The 25,559-nt window shown below is 36.7% G+C and overlaps 1 long non-coding RNA gene across 5 annotated transcripts in view; it reads right to left on the reverse strand.

Moving 5' to 3' along the window:
* Positions 1-3,689: 3,689 nt before the first annotated feature.
* The window catches only part of LOC141420801 (uncharacterized), a 183,336-nt gene continuing 161,466 nt past the window's right edge, over positions 3,690-25,559 (reverse strand). For 4 of the 5 annotated variants that reach the window (XR_012445450.1, XR_012445451.1, XR_012445449.1 and 1 more), the window contains one exon: positions 3,690-4,012. This is a non-coding gene — a long non-coding RNA (uncharacterized lncRNA). The remainder of the gene's footprint in view (positions 4,013-25,559) is intronic. The other variant, XR_012445448.1, reaches the window with a different exon arrangement.

Below are 25,559 nucleotides of genomic sequence, written 5' to 3' on the forward strand. Positions count from 1 at the left end.
GTGGGCTGGGGCTTTGGGGTGTTAGAGTTTTGCTTCTTCTTGGTGATTTTTTTCTGCCAAGCGTGGCTCAAGCATCTCAGCAAGATTTTTGATTTGTGGAGTTCACGTTGCCTGCTTCCTCCTCTAGCTGCCATCTTGGATCCTGTCAGCATTTTCAAGTGGGAGAGACATTCACTTTAGCTAAAAGAAGCCTGTACTGCTGAACTGAAGAGACATGTATCTGCTGGAAGAACAGTATCTATCAAAGTTCCATTTTCTTTACAGATCTAAAGGAATTCTTATGCTTGTATGTATATATAACTTGCAAGGCAGTGAGATATTTATTGGACTTTTCCCTCTTTTTGAGGCTTTAACTGTGACATGTTTTACCTTCTTATTACAGTTAACTTGACACATGGAAGGTCATGTACAAAAGTTCTAGAACTCTCTCACATCAAGTAGTAATTCTTTATTTCACACATGCAAACATTGTACTTTAACCAGCTTACTTCCCTCTAACTCTCTCTTTCTGTACAGTCCCTGCACTCTATTCAGCAGCTTTCAGTGTGTTTCATTATTCCATCTTCAGACATAGATGCAATATTTTTCAATATTATTCACTCTCATTTTCCTCTCCCACCTCCCTGTCATCTCCTCAAACAGTCTCACTACTACAACCATGCTCCCTCTGTGTGTGTGTATTTATATATATATTATATACATATATATAATCTTTGTCTGTCTATGTATTTATGTATATGTTTCTTTTGGATGTACTGTCTACATATGAGGGAAAATATGACACTTTTTCTTTCTAATCTTGTCTTACTTTGCTTAAGGTGATGATATCCAGTTCCATTCATTTGCCTGCAAACAACACAATTTCACTCTTCTTTATGGCTAAATAATACTCCTCTATGTTTATATACCACATTTCCTTTATCCATTCATCAATTGTAGGGCATCTGTGCTGTTTCCATGGCTTGGCTATTATGTATAGTGCTGCAATAAAGATGGGTGTGAAAGTGTATCCCAACTTAAATTCCTTTGGATATATGCCCTGGATCTTTTGGTAGTTATATTCTTAGTTTTTTGAAGAATCTGCATACTGATTTCCATAGTGGTTGCACTAATTTGCATTTCCACAAACAGTGTATATGGGCTCCTTCCCTTCCCCACCTCCACTCCCATCCTCACCAGCACTTGTTGCTTGTGTTTTTGATGCTAGCCATTCTGACTGGAGTAAGGCATGTTCTCAATGCTATTTTGATTTGCATTTCCTTTATGGTCAGGAATGTTGAGCATTTCTTCATGTATTTGTTGCCATTTGTACTTCTTCTGTTGAGAATTGCTAACAGTAGCATTTCTCAAAACACATTATTTAATATGCAGAATGTTCATTCTCATAAGCAAATTGCAAGTTGTTTGGGTGTTAGGATCCCTAACTTCACCATGCAAAGTGGCTCAGGTCATACTGTACATTATGAGTGTACACTGTAATATCATCAGGAATTTTGAAATCGTCATTGCTAAATACAAAATCTTAAAATAAGAGCAATTGTTTCAATGCATTGAAGTGCTATTGGGAAAGTACATGCTACTTCAATTTATTCATATATTAGAAGGAAGAAACAAAGAAAAATGCATGTTGGTTTTGAAGAGTGTGTTAGTTTTGACTCTCATATGTATAAGACATTTATTGGGGAAAACACCTTGAAGAAAAAAGATGAGTGAAGTCTATTCACTCACCTGTAGGAGAGAAGCCTTCATGCTATAATTCAGGTCTGACACCTATGAAAGGAGAGAAAGAAGGAGAGGGGCCATGGAGGTGAAACCTTAGACTGAAATGCTGCTATAAGAAACACTTGGCCAGGCTACATCAGATCCTAAAATACACCATAAGCCTTTTAAGTTATAATAGGTGGACTTTAGGAATATTATTAACCTACTAAAAGTCAGCTTAAGATGTTCTGAATAAGTGGTCCTTCACTACTCTTTTCAGATCTTAAATAGTTCATAGTTAATATATATTTAGAAACAAAATAACTGAGATCATTCAATATGTAAAACAGATAGAAGTTAAAATATAAGCAACTTGATGAACTTATTTCCTTATCCCTGTGTGTGTTTCTATTGGGTTGTTATTGGGCATAATTTAATGACTTGTCAACTTCCCCAAGCTGAAATTATTAGTTCTACACACGTCAATTTTGTGAAGGTTCAGCTTAACTGAATCTCACCTCTTGCTTTCTGTTTTGGCTCTTTTGATATTGCCATCTGGGATGTCCATGGGCACTTGCCTAGCACTCCCTTAAGTGCACACCTGCAAACACAACCCAGAAGTGCAACAGATTTCGTGTCTGGGTGCTACCTTGACCAATAAAGAAAGGGAGTTGATTGTTAAGTGACACCTCTTTTTCATCACTGTGTGGATAGTTGTAAAAGTTGCATGATTCAAATACCTGCTATATGTAGTGCTAGCTAACGTATTCTTATATTGCCTTCACCCACTTCTTTGTTTCCTTCTTCTGTCCTCAAACCCTAATCTCTGGGATAGTTATTTCTTAATTTATGACCTGCACTCAGCTTTCTCTTTCACAGCAAGTCTTGAGGAAAAGACAGCCTTTTAATGATTGCATAATTTTAACATATATGACAATAATATGTTGGTGTGATCTTTATGGAAAATATTGTCTATTTAGGAAAATGGAAAAGACAACATTGTTACTGATAGTATAAGTCTAATTTATATGATTATAACTACACTATTACTGTTGTGATCTTTATGAAAAATATTGGATATTTAGAAAAATGGGGAAATATCAATATAAATATTCCTGGGATTAACCTCTTTGTAAAAAATTATGGCCATCATTGATTGGCATTTTTCCTTAACTGTAGACACATTTGTTATTTGGAGGGTCTGCCACAGGGCTCATAAATATTCTGGCTTTCTTTCTGTGACTTAGTAGGATTGTACTTCTCTATAATCTTTGAAATAAGGCCTGGTCACAGATTTACTTTAGCCATTGAGAAGTGGATAGATATGAAAAGTATCAAACAGGTTATGTGAGGCAAAGCATGATTTTCTTGCCATCGTGATTATTAAGTACAAAGAAAGAATTTTATCAACCTGGAGTCCAGAGTAAGAATGATGAATAGATTCTACATGTTGATCTACAGGACACGTGGCATTAGGAAGAAATAAATGTCATATCAAGCTATTGGAACTTTCTTATTCAATTGTTTGGTAAGATTTTTAGGTAAGGAAGGAATGGACTAGGTTATTAGGCAGTGTCATATTACATGTATGTGTACTTTGAAATAACTATTACCCTAAGAATGAAAACAAAACAATAAATGACAACAATAATGTGCTATCCAATGTAGTGAGCTTATTACTTGTAAAATGGGATCATTATAGTGTCTCCTTAGAGAGGTCACAATTTGTCCAACTTGTAGTAATTGGTGAGCGGACTCTATTTTTAGAGTCTAGAGCAGTGTTTCTTGGTGTGATTTTACATGATTGGTAATTCCTGGTGTCCTATAAAATAGTTCATTGGGATTTTTATGTTTTTAATTACTTATCTCATTTATTTCACAGATGTTATGTGTTATATTAACTACAAAGAATTATATGAATGATATAAAATTTATTCCATTAACAGACTTAGCTGTTGTTAATTAATAAATTGCACATGTGCTAAAATGGATTACGTTTGAGAACATGATTACAAAGAACTTAACCTGCAAAAATGAATTGCAATTTCTCTTTATTGTCATTCTACCTATAACTCACAAACATTTGCAATTCTACAACAACAGTAGAATAACAGCAATTTGTGTTAGTCAGCTTTCCATCTTGGTAACAAATAACTGATACAATCAACTTACAATGAGAAAAGGTTTATTTTGGCTCATAGTTTTGGAGGTTCAGTCTATGATTTGTTGTCCCAGTTGCTTTTGGGGCTGTGGCATGGCTGCACAGTCCTGGTAGGAACGTGTGATAGGGCAGAACTGCTCTCTTGCAGCCCTGGAAGTGAAAGAGAAGAAGAGGTAAAGAGACGAGGTCCCACCATTTCCCTAAAGGGCATGCCTCCAATAACCTCCAGCCAGGCTTCTAAAGAACTTCCATTAGGCCACTTGAAGGTTCCACAATGCCTTACCAGTGTCACTCTTGGAGAACAAGCCTATAACAAATGGGCATTTGGGAGATAGTCCAAGCCCAAACTATAACATTATTCATAAATAATTTGAAGCAGACAACGTAATGATAAGAATAAGAACAAATACTATAACTCAAAATAATGTTGATTATGTAAGTACTTCAGAGACTATAGGGAAAAGAACATCTACTTAAAAATGTAATTTGTCTAGTATGGTATATTTTCTATGAGTTACTAAGAAAACATAAGGAAGAATTTAATATTGATTTTATTGGATGCAACCACAAGAAGTTTTACAAAATTATTATAAAATCCTTAAAGATTTTACATGACTCTTAGCAAATCACAATAACCAATCCAGCAAAGTACTTTTTTCCAGGAAAAGCATAAAATAATGCCTCTGAGTAAAAAAAATGATTAATTATCACTAAAGCAGAAAAGAGACCAAAACATCAGTAGCATCATTCAAAGTTATAATACGTCTAGAAAACACAAATACAATACCTACTCTTGCTGAGAAGCACATAAAAACATCCATAAATTTAACAAATAAAGCTCATAGAGAAAGGACAAGCCACAGGCACAATTTCTTTATTAAAGAGACAGTTTGGGCACTGCCTTATATCAGTGACATACAATGTGGGAAAGCAATTACTGTCACTTATGTGCTGGCAGATAATTTGCTTTTATAGTTGGACAAAACCAATTCAACGTATATGTGGCACCATGAGAAGAAAGTGCCAAGCACTGCTTTTCATCTCGTTTATCACTAAAAACTCATTTTATGAGCTGTGGTATCAAGGAGAAATCTTTTCAATAACAACTAAGTTAAGGAAAGGTGCACTTGGATCAGTATTGTCAGAACACCAGTTTCGTTGAGACCAACTTGCGCTTGAATTAGATCCACACATTACATTATTCATAGGGAGCAGTTGTGGGTCAATATGATGTATGAGGAATATTTTACACCTGCTTCATCAAAGCAGTGATCTATTTAAGTCAATTTCCCAACCAGAATCAAATGGCACTCTCAAAGTATGATAATTTCATACTCAAACTACTTAAAAATATGTCATATGAAACCACAGGGGACATTGCACCAACCAGGATTTAGGAGGAGCCAATCCATGACACTGTTCTCACTTGCATTGATCCAACAGACTTATATAATCGTGGCACAAATAAGTTCAAATGGAGCCTAGGTTGTTCAAGGGTTCCTATTTCAGACACCCCTCTTGGAGAAATCTCATGTCATGTTTGCCTCATCTATGATTCCAACAATGTTTGTGGAAAAATTTCACACTGACTCTGATAAGCTTTGCACCAATAGGACCTCTCCCCAGTCTTGCACTCTGAATTTCTTGCTTCCTTATTGAGTCATTTGATGTCATCAGTGTGGAACCCTGAGAGAGCCCATTAGACATTCACATACTCAGCTCAGAAGTGTGATGTCTTAAGGAACAGTCCATAACAAAATGGAGAATGGAAACCAATGGATAAATGCCTTTTTCATTCCTTGGAGAAGCAGTTCTGAGAAGCAGGCCATACACTCCACAAAAGGTTCCCCCAGTACTTAACATCAGTCATCTGCAGCAGTAAGTCCTCCCAATAGTCCATTCTTATATTGACTGTCCTTCCTTTCCTATTTCAGTATGGTTAGAATAGACTTAAAGGAGCTTAGCAACTTTAAGAAAGGAATACCCTTGCTGACCTGGGAACCATTAAGCACCTGATTTCAGGCAATGGCATGTGTGCCAAGCATGGACATACCAGAACTTTTGCAGGCATAATTGTCCCCTTTTCAGCCCAAACTTCTGCACATGAAGTTGGGGTGGTCCTGCACATAGAGGGCTCCAAGTCTAGGTCAGGTGATCTCAGCATATACTAAAGTCAGACTGAGTAATTTCATGTATAATGTGAGTGCAATGTTTGAGGGCTCACTTAAAGATAATTTGTCCTCCATAGTCCACAAAAGGCTCACTTATCCTCAGACTCTCAAAACAGTAGCTCCTGCTGCAAAAATACTCCTGAGCTTAGTGTGATATAATCAAAGTGGGAGCTGTCTTAGCATTTTTGGAGTCATGCTAAACGGCTCTTAAACTACTCCTAAAGTCAATCCTGTAGTAGGTGACCTACTTTTCTTCTTCTGTAGAAGCTTTTGTCATGGATAGCAGAGGCAGCTCTGCAATGTGGATAATTTTCCTAACAAGGCATTCAGTTGTGGGAGAAATTTTTCTGGTGTTTTTGATGAAATTTTTCTCCTTTGCTTGATTAAAAAAAAACTGTTATTTAGAGGAATAATCCTAAAGATTCAACATCCATTGTCTCATTTTATCTTGTTTCCTGTTTTAGATACACATCTTAGAAGATTTCCTTTCTTTCCTTTCTTCTTCCCTTCCCTTTTTCTTTCCTTTCTTCTTCCTTTTCCTTCTCTTTCTTTCTTTCTTTCTTTCTTTCTTTCTTTCTTTCTTTCTTTCTTTCTTTCTTTCTTTCTTTCTTCCCTTTTCTTTCCTTCTTTCCTTCCTTCTCTCTGTCCCTTCCTCCCTTCCTTCTTCCCTCCCTACCTCCTTCCCTCCTTCCTTCCTTCCCTTTTCCTTCCTTCCTTCCTTCCCTCCCTCCCTCCCTCCTTCCTTCCTTTTATCTTTCTATCCTCTCTCTTGCTTCCTTCCTTTTTTTGGCAGTACTGGAGATTGAACTCAGGGCCTTGCACTTGCTAGTGTTCTTCCTCATAAGCCTCGACTCCTGTCCTTTTGGCTATTGTTTTTTTTCACATAGGGCCTTATGCTTCTGGACAGGCTGGCTTCAGACCACAGTCCTCCCACCTTGGCCTCTTAAGTAGCTAGGATTATAGGTGTGCACCACCATGCACCATCCCACATTTTAAAAAATTCAATTGAAAAGATAATTCCTTTTAACTAGTTTTCCTTGGGGAAATATTTTAGGTGGAAAGTAAATGAGCCTTTAAAGATTTGACATTTTACTTGGTACATTTTAGGTATATCTAATTTGAAGCATAGATAGGTTTTCTTTTTTGATTATTGGATTCCATTTGATAGTCTTGATAGGTGAGCTTAGTGTTCTTATTTTTGTTATGATTACTGGCATACTTAAGCATTTCTAAAAACTTACATTGTATTATCTTTATTATCTGTTCTGTCTTGTCTTCTCTTTGTTTGATGAAATTCTATTTCTTACCCTCACTGATGTAAAAATCAGCATTTAAAAACTATATTTTATAATAAAGTCTGTATTTATGCAGTATGTAATTAGTGTGCTGGCATTTTCTCCTTGGGAGGAGACCAAAGACACTGAAATAACTCCTTCTGTCCTTTGAAAATTAATGTTTATAGATTTCATTTTATCTTTGAAATAACAAGATTTTAGTTATATTATTATTATCAATTTTTTCTTAGCTTTCTTGCTCATCATTTGCTTTGGATTTCATTTCTTGCTGTGGAAATTATCTGAGTTTTCCTTCAAAGATCCTCACTGTGAGGAAAAGTTCTAGATCTGAAAATTCTATCATGCCCTTGCCCTTGAGCGGAAGTCTTGCTGGGTTAAAATTTTTGAATAGAGAATTTCAGTCTGTTTTCTCCTGGAATTTATTTATGTTGATGGAATATCTTGCCAATCTACAAAATTCATTAGCTAGAATGTATATAAAGGGTTGACAATTAGGCTAAAATCATCTACAGACTAAGAAATAAAGGGAAATATAGACTGGTGGAGTGGCTCAAGGAGTAAGAGCACATGCCTGGCAAGCAAGCATAGGACCTAAGTTCAAACCCCAGTGCCACAACAAATAAATAGATAAATAAATAAAGTGAAGTATGTAATGTTTCTAGATGTAGATTTATTTATTTATTGGTGGTACTGGGATTTGAACTCAAGCTTTCATGCTTACTAGGTAGGTGCTTTATCACTTGAAATGCATCCCCAAATCCTTATTTGGTTTAGTTCACTTTTTGGAAAGGGTCTTATGTTTTTTTGCCTGGATCCAGTTTTGGACCACAATCTTCCTGCCTATGCCTCCCCCACATAGCTGGAATTATAGACGTGTACCACTATGCTTGGCTTATTTGTTAATAAGAGGATCTCACTAACTTTTTGCTTGGGGTGCAATCCTCTTGATCTCTGCCTCCCAAGTAGCTGGGATTGCAGGCCTGAGTCACCATGTCTGAATAGATACAGATTCATTTTTTATTAATTAAACTCAGGTCTTGATTAAAATGTTCTAAAAGTTAAGACAATTACAAGGCACAGGATTGAAAATGCATAGCTTTATTTTTTAAAATATACTTTTTTGAGACAAGTTTTAGGTTCACATCAAAATTGAGTGGGAAATACAGAAAATTCCCATATATCCCTATCCTTATACATTCATATGTACTACTCTGTTCTCCAACAGATTGGTATGTTGGTAAAATTGATGAATCTCAATTAGCACACCCTTAACATCCAAAGTTCGTAGATCATATTAGAGTTCACTCTGGGCTTGGGCAAGTTTTTAATGATATGAAAATATGTCATTATAGCATCATAAGTTTCACTGTCCTAAGTATTCTCTGTGCTCTGCCTATTCATCACTCCCTTGCTCCCAATCCTTGACAACCACTGGTCTTTTACTTCCTCCATATCTTTGCTTTTTCTAGAATGTTGTATAGTTGGGATCATCACAAACTATATAGCCATTTGTGACTGGTTTGTTTCACTTAGCAATATGCATTTAAGTTTCCTCCATATCTTTTCGTGGCTTGATATTTCATTTATTCTTAGCTCTGAAAACCATTCTATTTTCTGTATGTACATAATTCATTTATCTATTCTCTTACTGAAGAATATTTTTTGTGGCTCCCAAGCCTTGACAATTATGGGTAAAGCTGCTATGAACATCTGCATAGCAAGCATGTTTTTTGTGTATCCTTTGCTTAAATATTAAGAAGCACACTTACTAGATTGTATAGTAAGACTATGTTTAGTTTTGTAAGAAAACACCCAACTGTCTTCCACCATTGGCTATAGCATTTTGTGTTCTCACTGAGTGATAGTTTCTGTTACTTCACATCCTTAGAAGCACTTGGTGATGTTGGTATTCCATATTTTGGTCATTCTAGTAGCTATCTCATGGTATCTTGTTGTCATTTTAAATTACATTTCCTTGATGACATATCATGTTGAATGTCTTTTTATAAGTTTATTTGCCATCTGCCTATTTTGCTGAGGATGTGTCTGATAATGTCTTCTGCCCTTTTTAATTTGGTCATTTTCTTACTGTTCAGCTTTAAGAATTTATTATATATTGTGGTCAGCAGTCCTTTATGTCTTTTGCAAATATTTTCTTTCAATTTTTGAGTTGTTTTTTTAAATTCTTTTCACAGTATCTTTTGTAGAGCAAAAATTTCAAATTTTAACAAAGTCCAGTCTATTAATTATTTCTATCATGAATCATGCCTTTGGTGTTATATCTGAAGAACATTACCAAATCCAGCATCATCTACACTTTTTTCCTGTGCTATATGCTAGAGCTCTTATAGTTTTGCATTGTACATTTATATCTGTGATCCATTTGAGTTAATTTTTGTGAAAAGTGTAAGATTTTTGTCTAGATTGATTCTTTTGCAGGTGGGTGTTTAGTTGTTTTAGCACCGTTATTGAAATGTCTGTCATTGCTCCATTGTTGTAAGCTTGGTCCTTTTCAAAGATCAGTAGACTATATTTAAGTAGGTCTATTTGTGAGCTTTCTATTCTGTTACATTGATTTGTATACTCTTTTGCCAATCCCATACTGTCTTGATTACTAACACTTTACAGTAAATGCTGAAGTTGGATAATCTCTGTCCTCCAACTTTATTACTCTCCCCACAACCTTATTTTATTATTTCCATCCTCATTCCTATTAGTCATATGTTAGGGCCTCTTGAATGCTCTTTCACATACTTTCCACATTACTTCTGACTCTTCTTTAGTTGAATTTATGAGAATTAATTCACTGTTCAGTTGTCTTACACTTGGAATTTGTCTCATATGTGTGTGACCTTCAAGCAGACTCAAAGAAACCTATCAAGGCCATTTCCCAGTCAAAACAACAAATTAGTAAAGAAACCTCACTATCCATTGTTATAAAATCACCCAATTTAAGTTGAATTATACCAGCAAGAAGTAGACACAATGAGTATTTTAAAAAATAATATATACCTTTTGTCCCACAGTTGTGCAAGATTTTACAGTTTGAAATCTTGCTAGAATATGTCAAAGTATGGTCTTTTAATTTTCCTTAGAATTTAGAGAACATTTTAAATCTCAGATGAAGGTTTTCATCTCAGGAAAGATTTATTCATTTATTTTGTTACTGCTTTTATTGCCGTTTTATTGCTTCTGAAAATCTGTAATTATAGAAATGAGAAACAAAAAACATACCTCATTTTTCACTCACCTTGGCATTTACTTTGACCTATTTTCTCTTCATTCAGGAAGAACTTATCAGGGGTGCCTTCTATATCACATATTCTATTATCTGCAGGACTAATGCTATTCTTTTCTCCTTCTAATGCAGATTCAAATTATTCTACTGCATTTTAAGATTTTTTTCAATTCTTTTTTCACACTTTTCCCATTGTATTTCTTATAACTTTTTGTTCCCATTTTTTAAGGACCACATTTTCATGCATTTTATTGAGGATGACAAGCATTTTTCCTAGAATAATTCCCTAAGTTTTGTAGAAAATAATTTTTTATGAAGTTTACTTCTCTGGGGGTTAAATGACATGCCCTTTTTTTCCACTATGCTTTTCAATGATTAGACAGAAGAAAACCAATATGAAATTTTTTATTCATATGTGCATACAATGTTTGGGTCATTATTCCCCCCTTCCCCCCACCCCCTCCCTACCTACCCCACCCTCTCCCTTTCCCCCCCTACCCCCTCGCTACCAGACAGAAACTATTTTGCTCTTAATATGACATGTTTCTTGATGACAGATACATTTAAATGAACTGTGTATTATACTCAGACCCAGTCAAATTCCCTTGTTAGATTTATAGCTGGAAGGGAAACAGGGTAGCTTCCTTACCCAATTATTAGTGTTTCAAAATTCTGCCTTTTCCTCCATCCAGTCATGATAGACATGTCTTATTCTATCTTTACAATAGGATCCTGGGATTATATATATTATATATTCAGAGGAGTATCAACTCAGTCAGAACTGCTCAAGTGAGTGAAAAACCCATCTGGTGGAAAATGTTGGAATGATAGTTTTGGAATGTTCTTGGAATTACAGATTTTATATATTTATAGAAAGATGTACTGATGAGAGCCAAGAAAAACATGGTAGCATAATTTCAGACAATATTTTTTGAGGTTGCTTAATAATCTTATCATATAAACCATTTATCTGTATTCTAAAAGAGGGGGTGGGGAAGAGTTGAAACATATGTTACTCCCAAGCTGGTGATTCCATCTCTAAGTAAATTTTTTTGTACAGATTTTTTAAAAATTGGAACATTGAGAGGAACTACCTTAGGGTCTTCAAGAATTCATCATGAGTTACTTATTACTGCTCTATAAACTTGCTTATTCTTTATTCTTCTCACTCATCTCTTTAGGACTTTTCCATCCTTACTCAAATTACTCTAATTGGCAATTCTGACCACCTCTCTTCAAAGCCTCTAAAGATTATGTTTCTGTAGACAAGAGGTGAAGCTCTTTCCTTGCATTCAATGTCTCGCATAACCGTGGAAGGGTAGGTTGAGGGAATTTTTTTCATAGAGGTTTTTACTGGAACTTACATTGTAGTCCAGCTTGCTGACAACTCACTTGAAGTTGTTAGGTGCTTCTGTAGTCCTAATACCATTTGATCCACATAGGATGCCTTCTTATAAATCTTATCCTTATGAATCTTGTTCATTCTTCAGCACCCGTTCAGATATAATCTTTATAGATGAATGTTGGAGCCCCCATGTCCTGTCCTATTTCTTTCATGGTATTTATACCATTAGTTAACTTTTGGACTGGAACTGAAAAATTCGCTTTATCAGTGTGTTTGTATTTGGTTAGCACTGCTATATCCTTTAAAGCTAAATAAATTCTAGTAAGTACTTTTTTTTTTTTTACTTCAATTATACCTTTGAGAGTCTTACAGTCTTTCCTTATAGTTTTAATCATATAGCTCAAGGGTCTGAATCCTATGACTGAAGTATTGTCTTTCTCCTTAAATGCATCACCCATCTAGAAATATGTAGAAATTCATTTGCTCTTCTTTTGTCAGTAGGTGAAATATATTATCCAGTATTTTTTCAGCAAGCTTAAAACTTCCTAATCTTGGAGGCCATGGAAGGGCCCAGAATGTAAGAATAAATAGTTCTGGGTCTTTATACAAATATTCATTGCCTGTTTGGATTTATAGATAAAACACAGATAAAAGTTGCCTCAGTCTATACAACTAAGACCAAAAAGAATACACAGATAAAGCAAATTGTTGAGTATAAGATTGAGAATCCTAGCTTGGCACTGGTGACTCACACCTGAAATCCTAGCTATGGACTAGGCTGAGATTGGGAGGGTCATGGTTAAAGGCCAGCCCAGGCAAATAGTTCATGAGACTCCATCTCCAAAATAACCAGAAAGAAAAGTAGACTAGAGGTGTGGCTCAAGTGACAGAGTGCCTGCTTTGTAAACATGAAGCACCTTAGTTCAAACCCTAGTCCCTCCCCCCAAATAGATTGAAAATCATGTGTTTTATATACATGTATGAAAATAGGATAATGAAACCTAATGAATATTTTTAAAGGAAGGAAAGAGGATAAGAAAGATTAATACAGGAGTAAATTTGATCAAAGTACATTATATGCACATAGGGCAATTGTATAATTAATAGACACTAATAAAAAAGATTAAGTATCTTGAAGTTCCTAGGAAGCAAGAGAAAACAAATGACACATAGTTAATTCTCAACATTAAATAGATTTTTGAATTTGCTGTCAGGTATTACAAGTATAGTTCTTGAGTTTGTAAAAAAGAAATACTTGCTTGATTAGGGATAATAGTTTGTCTGATTCAACGCCACAGAATTGGCTTCAAATATTTCACAGAGGTAATCATTATTTACTTGTAGCAATAACAGAAGTTTGTTTCACCAAACAAGATAAAAAGTGAATTATGTTTAATAAGATCACATTTGCTTCAATGTGGATACCAGTATGGAAAGGAGAGAGAGCTACCAGACCAGTCTGAAGACTGCTGAAATGCTTAGAGCCTGAATTAAATTGAGGAGAATGTGAATGAGGGTTAAAGAATGAATTGCAAAAATAAAATATATTAAAATAGTGATTTATTATTTTGTCCTACATATTTATTTGCCATTTTTGAAGATGATTGTGAATCTTTCTGTTTGGAAAATTAAGGCAGTGATCTCAACTGAGAGAAGAGCCAGGAGAAAATCAGGCTTCATTCTGGCTTGTTCATGCAGGAGTTCTATAAGAGGTCCATCTCCTCACTTGATGCATTCAGGGAACCACTGTACAAAATGAGGCAAATGAAAAGAACAAAGGTTGAGAACGCTGTATTAGGTTGGTTTTGCTTAGGGAATCAGTGCCTTGGCCTTAGAAGCTATTTGAATCTCAAGACAGTGTCCATCTTTTTAAAATTACATATTGACATTTAATTTTTATTGTGTTTGGTAAATTATAGCTGTATTTTTATGGGGAACATAGTGATCTTATGCTATATTTATACATTGAGGGATGATTAAATCAAGATGATATATTCCCTTACCTCAAATATTTAACACATTTTGTAGTAAGAGTTTTGAAATTTATTCTTAGCAATTTTGAAAGAGAAATTGCAAGAGTTATTCTATTTTTTGTTACATTTATTTTAATCTAATAATAAAAACATTGCATTATATGTATTTATGAGTATTATACATATTTATAGAGTATCATGAAGTTTGATAATGCATGCATTGTGTAATGGTGAAATTAGGTCAAATACATCCATCTTCTAAAACATTTAGTATTTCTTTATGATAAAAACTTTCAAAATCTTTCCTGTAGAATTTTAAAATGCATAGTACCTTACTGTTAACACACTGGAACTTCTTGTTCCTATTTAACTGCAACATAGTATCTGTCAGCCAACCTTTCCCAATACGAGTTATCTCAAATAAAAAAATTTGCCTCTTATGACTGAGTAGGCTCCGTGTGCATACATACAGCATTCTATCCATTCATCTGCTGATGGACACTTAGGTTGATTCTGTGTCTTGGCTACTGTGAACAATTGTACAATGAAGTTGAGTATGCAGATTTTCTTCAGCATGCTGATTTCAAATCCATTGAACATATATCTAGAAGTAGTGTTGCTGGGTCATGTGGTGTGGCCATTAGAACCATTGTGTGTCTAAGGATTCATCTAGTGTCTTTAGAAAGAACAGTGGGGAATATAAGGAAGATATGATTGGAACAATCAGCCTTGAGTCCTTAACATGTTTAATTCAGACATCACTCCACACGAAATGTGATATTTTCTTGATTTACTCCTTTGGTCAAAAAGTTGTGAGGGGAGCATCCAGTTGACCTGTTGTGGGATATGTTTCATAGTGTGAAAGACCAAAGACCAAATCTGAGGATTACTGCAATTGCCAAGTATATCACTTCCAAAAGGTAACTGGGGACATGATCAAGTGTGAACATGGATCCAGTAGATTCACCATAAGTTGAACTATTGCTAGGATTCCACTTATTATGTCTTTTTTATTCCTCCATTCTAAACTGGGGACTGTGAAAATGGTTCAGGTTCTTGGTATTAAGATATTTTGAAGGCCATAAAGCATAGCGTCTGAGTGTCAGAGCGCATTCTTTATCACAACGTACAATTACCTGAATAAATGGCATTGGTCTCTTTGGAAATAAACTAGGGGAATCACTTCAGTATTTGCTTATTGCAACATTTCAGGACCCTGCCACTATTATAAGTTCAGTTTGAGAACTAACTTAAGTCTAAGAACTGAGCAAAGAATATTAATTTTTTAAATTGGGGTGATCATTCTTGGCTTCCTAGTTGCCCATTCTTTCTTTCTTTTTTTCATGTGGTACCCTCATTGGTTGCCCATCCATTTACTCCATCAGGAACCATGCTCTGCTAATCTTCTCTACAACCCTATGGGTCAAGTCTACAAGTCCATGGATCAAGCCTTCTTGGCATCACTCTGAGGTTCTGTTGCTATGTCAATTGAAATGATCCTGTTTTTAGAAGCAAAGCATGCTTCCAGCTAGCCTGTATTGCTTTGGCAATCACAACTTCACCCAGCATGGATTGTCATTTCCTTCAGACTTCTTGCAGTTATTATGGTAGTGATTTAGGAAGTTCATCCCATGATGTTTTCTCATCAAGGTGTGAATATCATATTCTGAGAAAGTACTCCCTCACTGAACCAATAAATTCTTCCTTATGCATCTTATTTCCAGCTCCTTTGATCAAGCATTCTCAAAATCCAGGCCCACCTCTACTTCTTTGGCTCCTGTCAGTATATTTTGGTTATTTTTTTTGACTTCTTTGAGACATAATTCCTTTCTTTCCTTAGCAGGCTCTTTATATCTACATATGCATTAATTTACTGGAAGTTATTGATTTGACATCTAGGGAAGGGGTGGGGGGACGACAAGCTTTCTATCTGTCATTTTCTGAGTGAGGGTCTCTGAAATGTCATCCCACATGAAGGGATTAGTAACTCTTAGTAGGGAGGAAGAGCACTCTTAAGGGTTCAGAAGATCTGGTAAGTTTAAACCTTCAGGTACAACCACTTAGCTGTTGTCACTTCATGTGTCCTAGGCTTTTCCAACAACTCTGTTTCCTAGCTGAACATTCAATCTTAAAGCTCTGCAACTTTTACTATTAAATACAGAGTAAAGTTTAAACAGGTTCTTTTGCTATCCCACTGTATGAGATGAGACCTCTTTGAAATCTAACAAAGACTTTTCTCTGGTCTTCATACTTATTTTTCAATGCCCTTTGTAGGGTATCAATGCAACTTAATAATGAGCTACTTCTATTGTCCTGGTATGAATTGCTCTTATTTCCCCTACTTTTAAATGAATAATTCATTGTAACTGCTAGGATATTCCTCTCTACTAGAATATTCTCTCAAGTTGCTACTAGTGAATCTTTTAGCACTTATTCTGCCATCTTGTTCCAGGGCCTATCTGTGCCTCATACATCACTTGGATTGTGGTCGTTTTGACATCCATTCAGTGAATGACCTAGTCTCCAGATCACATCTTTTTACTTGCTTTATTTCTCTGATCACATTTGATTTTACTGTGTAGTTTAGTCCTTTAGGAAGTAGACACTGGGATAGTTTCAAGGATTGCAAAAGTCTCATTGAGGAGTAACACCAGTAAAAGGAAAAAAGCAAAATTGACAGGGTGAGATGTAAGATCATTGTGCATCTCAAAGTCTCTGCCAACCTACCAGGAAGTTTCACAGTTTCAGAGAAAAGATTGTCCATTAGATGTGAAATAGCATTTTACCATTGTTGTCTGTGTTACTGGTTGCATCCATTCTGAGAATACAGAGTTCAAAATGAAGAGGTGAAGGAGTAAACAGCTGGAGGCTATTAGCTAACCATAATCTTCATAACTGAGTGGGAAATCCTTTCTTTTAATTTTTTTTCCTTTTTGGTGTTGGTGATTAAACCCAGGGCCTTGCAGAAACTGGAAAAGCACTTAACCACTGAGCTACATTCCCAGTGCTGCAAGTAATCCTTTCTTGAAGCTTGATCTAATCTTGTATCACTAGGTGTGCCACAACAATGGAATCCCCTATAATTCTAGCAACTGGATAGATTTTGATAAGGAATGCTTGTTTTGGGAGAGGATGAAAAGAGCAGATTTTTTGGTACCTTGACCCATTGTGCTGTCTATAGAAGTAGGCAATCTCTATAAATGGGATCTTTTTTCCTCTTATTCTGAAAACAAGGCATGTTATATTGGTTGAATTGTAGGATGCTATTTCAAAGTGAAATGTCAAAGCTGATCAATGTCTATTTTAATTGTCCAAATACATGTCTAGGGTAGCCATTTGTGTTTAATTATGGATGCCACCATGATATGAATTTTTGTTTTGAAAAACAAATAAATGAAAGTGAAACATTTGACAAGTGACTGTTCCAAAAGACCTGAACTTTTGTGTGCCTTAATAACGTAAAATAAAACAACACATAGATACATTTTCATACTCTGTGCTTAGAGAATTGTTTCCTATTTCCATAAAAGGTATCATTGCATTCTGAGGACTGTAGAATCCTGAGAAGAATGTTGTCATTCAAGCTGTTGCTTAGGAGAAGGCATCTAAGACCAAGAAGATGCAGGAAGAATCTCTGAGCAAAATCTTCACATCAAATCTTAGAAAGGACCTTAAATGAGCCAGTTTGGCCTAAAAAGCCCAGTTTGCATTGAACCAACATCATGGAATTGTTTAAGATGGACAAATGGTCATAATCACTTCCATACACTGTGGCCTTTTCATATGTTAGCCACCACATGCATATCTCATTCTGAAGTTGGATTTTGCCGTCAACTCACTTATCTGCTGAGGCCATGCATCAGAGTCATCCTATTTCAGTGTTGAAAGTGGAGGACAGTAAAAGTCACAGGAGCAGTAAGGGAAATGTCCCAGCAAATCAAATCTCACATTGGGAACAGCTTGGGATAGGAATTACTACAACGAGAAGCACATATTTGATTTTTGGTTAATTTTTTTCTCAGTCACATCCTATGGACAAAGGAGACAGAACATGGGTGCAACAGCCATGGGTCTGATGTGCCCCTCAGGTTATCTCAGTGCTGCCCATCTCTCAGAGTTGTTTCCTCTATCCTACTTGTTGAGCCTGACCCCACCCACTCACGTGTAATTTCTTTCTGCAGATTTGCTTAACAGATTCTACCTGATGAACAACCTTTTTTTTTTCATTTTTCTTTTATTATTCATATGTGCATACTAGGCTTGGTTCATTTCTCCCCCCTGCCCCCACCCCCTCCCTTACCACCCACTCCGCCCCCTCCCTCTCCCCCGCCAATACCCAGCAGAAACTATTTTGCCCTTATTTCTAATTTTGTTGTACAGAGAGTATAAGCAATAATAGGAAGGAACAAGGGGTTTTGCTGGTTGAGATAAGGATAGCTATACAGGGCATTGACTCACATTGATTTCCTGTGCGTGGGTGTTACCTTCTAGGTTAATTCTTTTTGATCTAACCTTTTCTCTAGTACCTGTTCCCCTTTTCCTATTGGCCTCAGTTGCTTTAAGGTATCTGCTTTAGTTTCTCTGCGTTAAGGGCAACAAATGCTAGCTAGTTTTTTAGGTGTCTTACCTATCCTCACCCCTCCCTTGTGTGCTCTCGCTTTTAGCATGTGCTCATAGTCCAATCCCCTTGTTGTGTTTGCCCTTGATCTAATGTCCACATATGAGGGAGAACATACGATTTTTGGTCTTTTGAGCCAGGCTAACCTCACTCAGAATGATGTTCTCAAATTCCATCCATTTACCAGCGAATGATAACATTTTGTTCTTCTTCATGGCTGCATAAAATTCCATTGTGTATAGATACCACATTTTCTTAATCCATTTGTCAGTGCTGGGGCATCGTGGCTGTTTCCATAACTTGGCTATTGTGAATAGTGCCGCAATAAACATGGGTGTGCAGGTGCCTCTGGAGTAACAGTCTTTTGGGTATATCCCCAAGAGTGGTATTGCTGGATCAAATGGTAGATCGATGTCCAGCTTTTTAAGTAGCCTCCAAATTTTTTTCCAGAGTGGTTGTACTAGTCTACATTCCCACCAACAGTGTAAGAGGGTTCCTTTTTCCCCGCATCCTCACCAACACCTGTTGTTGGTGGTGTTGCTGATGATGGCTATTCTAACAGGGGTGAGGTGGAATCTTAGTGTGGTTTTAATTTGCATTTCCTTTATTGCTAGAGATGGTGAGCATTTTTTCATGTGTTTTCTGGCCATTTGAATTTCTTCTTTTGAGAAAGTTCTGTTTAGTTCACGTGCCCATTTCTTTATTGGTTCATTAGTTTTGGGAGAATTTAGTTTTTTAAGTTCCCTGTATATTCTGGTTATCAGTCCTTTGTCTGATGTATAGTTGGCAAATATTTTCTCCCACTCTGTGGGTGTTCTCTTCAGTTTAGAGACCATTTCTTTTGATGAACAGAAGCTTTTTAGTTTTGTGAGGTCCCATTTATCTATGCTATCTCTTAGTTGCTGTGCTGCTGGGTTTCATTGAGAAAGTTCTTACCTATACCTACTAACTCCAGAGTATTTCCTACTCTTTCTTGTATCAACTTAAGAGTTTGGGGTCTGATATTAAGATCCTTGATCCATTTTGAGTTAATCTTGGTATAGGGTGATATACATGGATCTAGTTTCAGTTTTTTGCAGACTGCTAACCAGTTTTCCCAGCAGTTTTTGTTGAAGAGGCTGCTATTTCTCCATCGTATATTTTTAGCTCCTTTGTCAAAGATAAGTTGCTTATAGTTGTGTGGCTTCATATCTGGATCCTCTATTCTGTTCCACTGGTCTTCATGTCTGTTTTTGTGCCAGTACCATGCTGTTTTTATTGTTATTGCTTTGTAATATAGTTTGAAGTCAGGTATTGTGATACCTCCTGCATTGTTCTTTTGACTGAGTATTGTCTTGGCTATTCCTGGCCTCTTCTGTTTCCATATAAATTTAACAGTAGATTTTTCAATCTCTTTAATGAATGTCATTGGAATTTTGATGGGAATTGCATTAAACATGTAGATTACTTTGGGGAGTATCGACATTTTTACTATGTTGATTCTACCAATCCATGAGCATGGGAGATCTCTCCACTTTCTATAGTCTTCCTCAATCTCTTTCTTCAGAGGTGTATAGTTTTCCTTGTAGAGGTCATTCACATCTTTTGTTAGGTTTACACCTAGGTATTTGATTTTGTTTGAGGCTATTGTAAATGGAATTGTTTTCATACATTCTTTTTCCATTTGCTCATTGTTAGTGTATAGAAATGCTAATGATTTTTCTATGTTGATTTTATATCCTGCTACCTTGCTATAGCTATTGATGATGATGTCTAGAAGCTTCTGAGTAGAGTTTTTTGGGTCTTTAAGGTATAGGATCATGTCATCTGCAAACAGGGATATTTTGACAGTTTCTTTACCTATTTGTATTCCTTTTATTCCTTCTTCTTGCCTAATTGCTCTGGCTAGGAATTCCAGTACTATGTTGAATAGGAGTGGAGATAGTGGGCATCCTTGTCTGGTTCCTGATTTTAGAGGGAATGGTTTTAATTTTTCTCCGTTAAGTATAATGCTGGCTGTAGGTTTGTCATATATAGCTTTTATAATGTTGAGGAACTTTCCTTCTATTCCTAGTTTTCTTAGAGCTTTTATCATGAAATGATGTTGGATCTTATCAAAGGCTTTTTCTGCATCTATTGAGATGATCAAGTGGTTTTTGTCTTTGCTTCTGTTAATGTGGTTTATTACGTTTATTGATTTTCGTATGTTGAACCACCCCTGCATTCCTGGGGTGAAGCCTACTTGGTCGTGGTGAATAATCTTTTTGATGTGTTGCTGAATTCGGTTTGCCATTATTTTGTTGAGGATTTTTGCATCAATGTTCATTAAGGAGATTGGCCTATAGTTCTCCTTTTTGGAGGTGTCTTTGCCTGGTTTTGGGATAAGTGTAATACTGGCTTCATAAAATGTGTTTGGCAGTTTTCCTTCCCTTTCTATTTCGTGGAACAGTTTAAGGAGGGTTGGTATCAGTTCTTCTTTAAAGGTCTGATAGAATTCAGCAGAGAATCCATCAGGTCCTGGACTTTTCTTTTTGGGGAGACTCTTGATTGCTGCTTCAATTTCATTTTGTGTTATAGGTCTATTCAGGCGATTAATTTCCTCTTGGTTCAGTTTTGGATGATCATATGTATCTAGAAATCTGTCCATTTCTTTTAGATTTTCAAATTTATTTGAATATAGATTCTCAGAGTAGTCTCTGATGATTTCCTGGACTTCCATGGTATTTGTTGTTATCTCCCTTTTTGCATTCCTAATTCTACTAATTTGGGTTTTTTCTCTCCTCATTTTAGTCAGGTTTGCCAGAGGTCTATCGATCTTGTTTATTTTTTCAAAGAACCAACTTTTTGTTTCATTAATTCTTTGTATGGTTTTTTTTGGTTTCTATTTTGTTGATTTCAGCTCTTATTTTTATGATTTCTCTCCTTCTATTTGTTTTGGGATTTGCTTGTTCTTGTTTTTCTAGGAGTTTGAGATGTATCATTAGGTCATTGATTTGGGATCTTTCAATCTTTTTAATATATGCCCTCATGGCTATAGACTTTCCTCTCAAGACTGCCTTAGCTGTGTCCCATAGGTTCCGGTAGGTTGTGTTTTCATTTTCATTGACTTCCAGGAACTTTTTAATTTCCTCTTTTATTGCATCGATGATCCATTCTTCATTAAGTAATGAGTTATTTAGTTTCCAGCTGTTTGCATGTTTTTTGTCTTTACTTTTGTTGTTGAGTTCCACTTTTACTGCATTGTGGTCAGATAGTATGCACGGTATTATTTCTATTTTCTTATATTTGCTGAGGCTTGCTTTGTGCCCTAGGATATGATCTATTTTGGAGAAGATTCCATGGGCTGCTGAGAAGAATGTATATTGTGTAGAGGTTGGATGAAATGTTCTGTAGACATCAACTAGGTCCACTTGATCTATTGCATATTTTAGATCTTGGATTTCTTTATTGAGTTTTTGTTTGGATGACCTATCTATTGATGATAATGGAGTGTTAAAGTCTCCCACAACCACTGTGTTGGCGTTTATATATGCTTTTAGGTCTTTCAGGGTATGTTTGATGAAATTGGGTCCATTGACATTGGGTGCGTACAGATTGATGATTATTTCCTTTTGGTCTATTTCCCCTTTTATTAGTATGGAATGTCCTTCTTTATCTCATTTGATCAATGTAGGTTTGAAGTCTACTTTGTCAGAGATAAGTATTGCTAATCCTGCTTGTTTTCGGGGGCCATTGGCTTGGTAAATCTTCTTCCAGCCTTTCATCCTAAGCATATGCTTATTTCTGTCGGTGAGATGAGTCTCCTGTAAGCAACAAATTGTTGGATCTTCTTTTTTAATCCATTTTGTCAAACCGTGTCTTTTGATGGGTGAATTAAGTCCGTTAACATTAAGTGTTAGTACTGATAGGTATGTGGTGATTCCTGCCATTTAGTTGTCTTAGTTGTTTGAAGGTTTGATTGTGTGTACCTAACTTGATGTTACTCTCTACTGTCTTGCTTTTTCTTATCCTGTGGTTTGGTGCTGCCTGCCTTTTCATGGTTAAGTTGGGTGTCACTTTCTGTGTGCAGGATCCCTTGCAGAATCTTTTGTAATGGTGGCTTTGTGGTCACATATTGTTTTAGTTTCTGCTTATCATGGAAGACTTTTATTGCTCCATCTATTTTGAATGATAGCTTTGCTGGGTAGAGTATCCTGGGGTTGAAGTTATTTTCCTTCAGTGCCCGGAAGATCTCACCCCACGCTCTTCTTGCTTTTAATGTTTCTGTTGAGAAGTCTGCTGTGATTTTGATGGGTTTACCTTTGTATGTTACTTGTTTTTTCTCTCTTACAGCCTTCAATATTCTTTCCTTAGTTTCTGAACTTGTTGTTTTAATGATGATATGTCGTGGAGTAGTTCTAATTTGATCTGGTCTGTTTGGTGTCCTGGAGGCCTCTTGCATCTGTATGGGAATATCTTTCTCTAGATTTGGGAATTTTTCCGTTATTATTTTGTTGAATATATTACGCATTCCCTTCGCTTGCACCTCTTCTCCTTCTTCGATGCCCATGATTCTCAAGTTTGGTCTTTTGATGGAGTCAGTGAGTTCTTGCATTTTCTTTTCACAGGTCTTGAGTTGTTTAATTAATAGTTCTTCAGTTTTTCCTTTAATTACCATTTCATCTTCAAGTTCTGAGATTCTGTCTTCTGTTTATTCTATTCTGCTGGATTGGCCTTCCGTTTTGTTTTGCAGTTCTGTTTCATTCTTTTTTCTGAGGTTTTCCATATCCTGGCAGTTTTCTCCTTTAATGTTGTCTATTTTTGTCCTGAGTTCGTTTATCCGTTTATTCATTGTGTTCTCTCTTTCACTTTGGTGTTTATACAGTGCTTCTATGGTTTCCTTTATTTCTTCTTTTGCTTTTTCAAATTCTCTATTTTTATTGTCTTGGAATTTCTTGAGTGTCTCCTGTACATTTTGGTTGACCCTATCCAGTATCATCTCTATAAAATTCTCATTGAGTACTTGTAGTATGTCTTCTTTTAAATTATTCTTGTGGGGCTTCATTGGGTCCTTTGGCATAGTTTATCTTCATTTTGTTGGAATCTGGATCTGAGTTTCTGTTCTCTTCATTCCCCTCTGGTTCCTGTACTGATTTTTTGCTGTGGGGAAACTGGTTTCCCTGTTTTTTCTGTCTTCCCGTCATTGTTCTTGGTGTTGTTACTGTCCCTGTACTGTGTGTAATTAAGTATTTTCTAGCTTGTAATAATAACAATGGTAATATTTAGAATGGAAGAGTAAGCTGAGATGGAAAGCAAGAAGTTAAGGAAAAGGGGGAAACAAATATACAGACAAGAGGGAGAAAGCAGACAAGGGAGTTTCAAAGGTATAAACAGGGAGTGTTAGTGTACTAATCTACAGTAAGCTGAACAGACATTAGAGAGACAGAGGATTGAAAATCAAAGATAAAAAAAATAAAAAATAAGTAAATGAAAGTAATATCTATATATAAAAATGAATTAAAATAAAATGGAAAATAGAAAATTAAAAAAAAAAAAACCAAAAAACTTCCAAGTTTATATGCAATGCAGTTTCAGTCTTAATAATTTGGGTGTCTGTCTCAATCTCCAGTCCTGGAGTTGGTGCCTCAGATGTTGTTCTGTAGTTGTCTCATCAAAGGGGATGCATAAAGTAGAACAAAACTACACACTCTCACACACACACACACACACACACACACACACACACACACACACAAAAGCCCCACCAAGTGTCCCCAGTTCAAATGCAATACAGTTTCAGTAAGTTTTTCGGCTTGCAGGTGTAATTCGGTTGTTCTTTCATCAAAGGTAGGGAGAAAAAGAAAAAAAAGCGTCTGGAGACAGTTCTGAGAGTGGTATCTGCAACTGTGGCTTGCCTGCCTGCTGCTCTCAGCCTGTAGCTGGCTGCGTTATTTATGCAGATCTCTGGGGTGAGCTAGCACTCACCTGGTCCCACAGGCTTTGTTTGCTCAGAGTTCTCCTGTGCGTGAGCCTCTGCCACAGGCTTTCCCCTTTCCAAGCTCTGGGAAAGGTGACACTGCCCCGGCGTTGTCAGGCCTGTGTGTTTATTTACAGTTCATGTGGGAGGTGGGTCTTCCCCCCTCTCCTCTGAAGTTTTCCTCCCACTGCCACTTTCAGAAGCTTTCCTGCTCCTGCTTACTGGGTGGTGCTGCTGCTCCTGCCGGCCACCATGTTTGTTTACAGTTCACGTGGGAAGTGGGTCTTCCCTCCTCTCACAAGCTTCCCCGCTCCTGGTTGCTGGGTGCGCGCCCCGCTCCCGCCAGAGGCTCTCCGGCCCGCCTGGCTTGTTTATTTACAGTCCCGGGAAGGATTCCCTTCCCCCAATCTTCAGCACTTAGGGCGCCCCACCCTCTTTCCAGCGTGTCTTAACTGTTCTTATTGCTTATTACTCAGTTTCTCTTTTTTTTTTCCCGGGTGGAGGTCAGTCTGTCCAGGGGGCTATGCTGCTCTGACCCAGGCTTGTCTGTGGGGCTACCGTGGTACTGCAAATCTCACCTGGTCCGCGTCTTCCCAAGCCGTATGGGCGCCGGCCACTGGCAGCCCCGGGGGCCCTCATCGTTTCTCCGTTTAACGTGAAGTGGAGATTCTCTGCACCGGCTGGAGATGTGGAGGGGTCAAAGTTATGCCTTTTCTCAGTGATTATGCCTGCAAAGTGTGTCTCCAGTGCCTCTCCAAGATTTCACTATAGGAGGGTCGCTTTCTGCTTCCTACCTCTAGCCGCCATCTTGGAATTCTCTCATGAACAACCTTCTGTGACTTTTCTTGATGCAGTATCAAACATGATAATGATTCACGTTTTTCCAGGTCTCATTTTTCTTATCTCTTTTCATTTGAAGAACTGGGGTTGTGCTTCCCAAATGCATTTTCAGGCTCTATTTTAAGAGATCCCAGGCTATAAGTTTGATTTAAGGTTTTCGAATCAATCCTACTTTAGATATCTTACTGAATATCTTGCCAGTCAGATGTTAAAGAAAGGCAATATAAATGTCTGAGAAGGTGGTAAGAACAGTTCAGGTAATCAGTTGTGTTTGATTAGGTC

The sequence above is a fragment of the Castor canadensis genome, chromosome 2, assembly GCF_047511655.1.
Source record: "Castor canadensis chromosome 2, mCasCan1.hap1v2, whole genome shotgun sequence".
NCBI classification, from domain to species: domain Eukaryota; kingdom Metazoa; phylum Chordata; class Mammalia; order Rodentia; family Castoridae; genus Castor; species Castor canadensis.